The 6000-nt window shown below is 36.2% G+C and overlaps 1 protein-coding gene across 1 annotated transcript in view; it reads left to right on the top strand.

Moving 5' to 3' along the window:
* Positions 1-1941: 1941 nt before the first annotated feature.
* NCOA7 (nuclear receptor coactivator 7) overlaps positions 1942-6000 on the top strand; it is a 152086-nt gene continuing 148027 nt past the window's right edge. Inside the window, exon 1 of the mRNA XM_082633321.1 lies at positions 1942-2232. The gene's annotated coding sequence lies outside the window, so the exon portion shown is untranslated. The remainder of the gene's footprint in view (positions 2233-6000) is intronic.

The following is a 6000-nucleotide window of genomic DNA, read 5'->3' as shown; positions in this document are numbered from 1 at the left end:
TCTTCTGTCCTTTTTCTAGATTCTCTTTTTGAGAGAGCTCATATCTTCTCAAACTTCTAAGCTAATAGCTCCAAAATCCCTACCTTCCTAAGTTCCATCCAGTATTTCCAACCACCAATTTACCTGTGCTGTCACAGCTGGGATCCAACTGAACTTACCTTCTGTCCCAAGTCTTTTTCCCCACCTCAACCTCCCTACCACTTTTCATGCCACTCCAACTTTACTAACCACATAGAACACAACTCATAGTGTCATTACTGATTCTTCCCTATTATTCTTAAGCTTTTCTATCCTATCAAATACCAAGGCTTCTTGCATTCCCGTTGAAACTCCATAGATTGCCTTAAGGTCCTCCATAATCTGGCTGCACTAACCTGTCTTACCTGGACCTGCACTGTTCCCTAGCACAGGTGCCCTTCTATAGCCAGCCTGGTACAGCCACCCTGGATGCCCAGGCCTTGGTCATCCTGGATCCCCTAAGATTAAATGCCCATTCCCACTTTCTCAGGCTTTCCGGATCCTGCTAGCCTCTAGGTTATTTTGGGAACCAGTTTTCCAGTTCTATTTTCATTCTCATAGCCACTTCTTTCTCCCTTCCCTCATTACATATTTCAATTATTTGAAGTACTTACCACATAGCAAATAGTCGAGGAATGGTGCCTTTGTTTTTGTTAATGGTGATAATAATAAGAAATATATTTCTGTCTTAATTCCTCGGTTAAAGACTCCTTAAACACTTCTGCTTTTTCCTACCCCCTGGACCATTAATAAATACTCTTCCTTTTCCTCTTCCAAACCAGTCTCAGCACAGCTAAAAGGAAAGTAAGACAAAGCCACAGGAGCTGTAATTAAGCGCTTGGTTTATTGCTATGCTATTGTGAAATTTCAGGCTTAAAATGAAATGGTCAAAAAAAACCCAGTAGCTTAAAAGTTAACAAAGGTTAGAATGATTTTGAAATTTCAGGATTTAAAAGAAATGTAATGTCTATATAGCACCATTTTATCTTCTTTTTGACTCCAACATTTCCATATTCTCTTTTGGGGAATTCCCAGAGTCCTTCTTTGCCCTGAATGTAAGAATTCCAAATGATACTTAACTATTTTTCAAAGACCTATATGATTAACCTACAGGGAATCGACACACTGGATGCAAGAAATTTGCCATATTTGCGTGAAGGTCTTTGAGAAAAGTTAAAATACAACATGTAAAGTAATTACTACAGTGTGTTAGTAACAGAAAATATAAAGCAGCTACTTGATAATTAACCAACAACATATCTCAGAAAAGATCTTAGATTCATAAAGAAGAACCGGATAAGAACAGCTCCAACATACGCAATCTACAAAGCACAAAATCTGAATATATGAAACTTGACTCTCAGCATGATGCAAAATAAGTATAATCCCTCCTAAAATTATTTTCCTTCTTTTATTAGTCAAACGAAGCTCCAGATTAACAAAGGCTCAATAAATTAATGCTTGTATACACATCCAAATTATTTTCAAAGCTGGAAAACGCAAATTTATAAGTGACTTGGTTGTATTTAGAGTACTTTAGAACAAGGATCATTTTGTTGCTCATTTGATTGCAAATATCTGTAAAAAGGTATGGCGTATTTTAAATCTTAGGTTCAATAATATTCAAAGCTCATTGAATTTTTATAATAGAAAAAAATCGGTAACAACCATCATAACTCATTTGCAAGCAAGAAAAGTAACTTCCCTGACCGGGAATCGAACCCGGGCCGCGGCGGTGAGAGCGCCGAATCCTAACCACTAGACCACCAGGGAGCTTGGTGAATTCTCTCTCTCGGTGTATTTGTTCCTTTAGAAATAGCTACGTAAACCTGGCCAATAGAAAAAGAGATTGTTGCCTCTAAGCCCTGCCCACTTCGTTCCTGTTTTGGGTTTCTGTAGGTTTGCAATGTTTCAAGATAAAAAGTTGGGGAAAAAAGAAATAGATATTTCTAGGAAATAAAAAATAAAATAAATAAAATTAAAATAGCATAGACAATTTCTAGGAGGATACGGGAGAAACTGTTGACACTGGTTAACTCTGGGAAGAAGAAATGAAGAATTTCCTCACTTGCCTAAACCCGGCAAATGCTCTGCGCTCTCAGGCGATCTCCGCGGCGGCTCCTAAGGGGAAAGGCTGGATCCTCCAAATCGAATCCTGTTCCGACTGCCATGCTGGAAAAGACGTCCTGGGATTTCATCCTAATTATGTAACATGTAAATATCTATACCTAGACAATGTTAAAGTACTGTCCAGAACCTTGCAATTTGCTTTATCATTTTCACAATCATCTAGCTGCTCTTTCTAAATCTAACCTCTTTCTCTCTCTGTGTATGTCTTTCTGTCTTTCCCTCTCACGCAGATGTTAAATCCCACTAAACATTTTACTAAATCTAACGGTAAGATTGCCACGGGCGGAGAGCGTTTCCCGGTGTAGAGCCTGGCACAGAGCAGATTCTCTCTAAGTGTGGGTGATGAAGGGCCTCGTGGCCTTTAGGACGCGACTACTTAATTTACTTATTTGAGAGTCAGATTAACGAAGCTGAGGGGGCTGTGGGTAATTTGCTTAGTGAAGAACCGAGGCATCTGCACCCGGATCTGAGTAAACCGTTAAAATGCGCTGTTTCCATTATCCTCCTGGTTTTCAAACTGTTATTCTCTGGGCAAGTGCTTCCTTTCTCCGCATTATGTATGAGAAACGGCCAGGAAATGATGCAATTACCAAAGGAGTCAAGAAACCTTCCAGCCCAGCCTCAGTTCGGAAGCCCTCATGAAATAGGAGCAGAAGACAATAGGATGTAACTCAGCTTTGAAAGCGCCAACCGTTACAGTTGGACAAATGTAACCCTAGAGACCCCGCTCCGCTGCAAGATGGAAGGAGGCTTAAGTAAAACAGATACAAATTTGTAATGAACTTGCGCACAACCTCCGGCGCCATTGTGAATTACAGCCTTCGTCCATCACCTAGAATTTAGGTGAGCCTGAGCTAGAATATTTTTCTTGTATTCAGCAACTCAGAAATGGAATTTAGATTACTGATAAAACTTATCTAAAGTTATTTAATAATATGCAAGCAGGAAGATTAAAATGACTTATTAAGACTAATAAGTAAAGATGGAAACATCACCAGAAGAAATTTCTAAACAATTACTATATTTTAGATGGGACCCACACCCCTTTCCTATATCAAGGAATTTTTAGGAAATCGAGTGCAGTAGGTGGAACTTTTACCTCTCAGCTGGGGGTTTTCAGAGCTTAGCAAGAAAGAGCATCTGGTTTTGAATTAAAAGATAAAGCAGATATTACTTTTAGAATAATTTAAATTTGTTTTAATAGGTTTAGTCACAGTCTTTTACAAAAGGTGCGAAAGGGTACAGCGAGAACCATCATTCCTCTTTTATCACTCTTAATTTCTTCTTCCCAGAGTTGACCAGTGTTAACAGTTTCTTCTGTATCCTCCTAGAAATTGTCTATGCTATTTTAAATTTTATTTATTTTATTTTTTATTTCCTAGAAATATCTATTTCTTTTTTCCCCAACTTTTTATCTTGAAACATTCCAAACCTACAGAAAACTCCAAGTATAGAACAATGAACGCACATATATCCTTCATCTAGACCTGTGCTAATTTAGTAGTACCAGCATCCACCGTGTGACTTTTGTGCACTGAAATGTGGCTAGTAAGAGTTTAGGTGTTCTATAAGTGTTGCATGCATACTGGATTTTTAAGCCTTAGTATGAAAAAATGTAAAATATCTCATTAATAATTTTTACATTGATTACAGTTTAAATGCTAATTGAATATGAGTTAAAATATTAAAATTAATTTCACTTTTTTGTTTTTAACCTAGCTACTAGAAAATTTAAAATTATTGATATACATATGGCTTGCATTATATTTCTATTTTATAGTACTAAACTAGATTTACCAGTGGTCAATATTTTGCCATATTTGCTTTCTCTTGATCTTTTTTCTGAACCATTTGAGGTTAGTTGCAGACACCATGATACTTTACTTCGAAAAACTATACCATATATTTCCTAAGAACAAGCAATACAATTATCACACTTAGAAAATTTAAATTTAATACAATATTATTTATGATACAGTTCATAGTCAAATTTTTCAATTGTCCTAACACCTTTTATACCTTTTCATTTTTATCCAGGATCCATTCAAGGATTATACACTGCATTTAATTGCCAAGTTTCTGTAGTCTCCTTCCTTTAATCTGAAACAATTCCCCAATTTTTTTTTTTTTTAACAGCATTGAATAGTGGAGGACATTTGCTTCAGAAAGTCCCTCAATTTAGACAAATATTTCTCTTGTCAGGAAAACTACCTTAAGTGATATGTCCTTCTCAGTGCATTATATCATAATTCAAATGATGCTGATGTATTGTGTTATCTCTAATGGTAAGTGTGGTCGGCAGAATAATGGCTCCCACAGAGATGTACCTGTCCTAATCTCCAGAATATATGAATATTACTTCACATGGCAGCAGGAATTTTGCAGATGTGTTTAAATTAAGGATTTTGAGAGAGAGATTATCCTGGATTATCTGGGTGGGCCAGAAATCATCACAGGGGTCCTTTTCAGTCAAGGAGGGAGACTGGAGAGTTGGAGTCCCAGTGATGTGATCCCAGGAAGACTCTACCAGCGTTTAACTGGCTTTGAAGATGGAGGAAGGGGACCATGGGCTAAGGAATGCAAGGAGCCTCTAGAAACTGAAAAAGGCAAGGAAAGTGTTCTCCCTCAGAGCCTCCAGAAAGAAAGCATCTCTGCCAACACCTAGATTCTGAGCCATGTCAGAATTCTGGACTACAGAACCGTAAGATAATAAATTTGTGCTATTGTAAGCCACTAAGTTTGTGGTGGTTCTTTTACAGCACCAATAGGAAACAAACACAGTAAGTCTGATCATTTGGTGAAGGTGTCTGCCATATTTCTCCATTTTAAAGTTACCCTTTGCACTTGTAATTAACAAATATCAAAAAAAAGCAAATATCACCATGGAAGTAATACTTTGAAAGTGTATGAATTTTCTGTTCCCCCGCAAAACTTCACCCAGTGGTTTTAGCATCCACCGATGATGCTTGCCTGAATCAATTACTACTATGTTGACTGCAGAACGGTGTTATTTTATCATTCACATGTAAAGAACTTTCCTTTCTGTCCTCCCTCTTTTTATTCTTTATTTAATTTTAAAATATCAGTTTGGACTCATATTCTTTTTTTATTTTTGTGGTTTTAGTCAATGTGTTATAATCTACTGCTGTCATTATTAATACTTAAATTGTTCCAAATATGGCCAGAAGGAGTCCCTTTAAGCTGGCTCCCGTATTCTTTTGACATGTCCCTATAAATTTTTAAGCATTTCTTTACTTTCTAGCATAAGATGGTACAGGCACACCCTCTACTTTGTAAACTGATTTATGGAGAATTAACATCTTTATGCATGTATCTTTTCTCTTTTAATTTCCTTGTTTACAATTTCACATGAGAAGGGGCATACTCTACATACTCTTCTGTAAACTTTTTTTAAATTAATTTCTTTTGAAGCATGTCCATTCTTTACATAAAGAGTTTTTTCATTATTTTTGATAACTGCATGGTATTCCATTGTATACATATTTTATTAAAGTAGTTTTATATCATTGGTCATTTAGATTATTTTCAATTTTTTGCTGTTAACAAAGTACTACAACAAATAACCTTGGTGCCACATAATTGGCATTTAGTTTTTATTAACTGACCCACAAATGACTTACCTTATGGACTGCCAATTTCTGACTTGAAAATGTTATATATTGGAAGAAAAATCATGGCATCCAATTCAAATTCAGTTCTAGTTATAATTTATGGGCAATTTAACTTTTCAACTTGATTTCAACCTGACTCAGCTATTCTTCTTCTGTTCATTAATTTGTTCATTTGCTGAACAAATATTTATTGACTGTCTATTATATGTAAGTCACTATG

This window comes from Mesoplodon mirus, assembly GCF_964341445.2.
Source record: "Mesoplodon mirus genome assembly, chromosome: 10".
NCBI classification, from domain to species: domain Eukaryota; kingdom Metazoa; phylum Chordata; class Mammalia; order Artiodactyla; family Ziphiidae; genus Mesoplodon; species Mesoplodon mirus.
The sequence above is the reverse complement of the archived record's forward strand: the minus strand, read 5'-3'. Positions and strand labels throughout refer to the sequence as shown.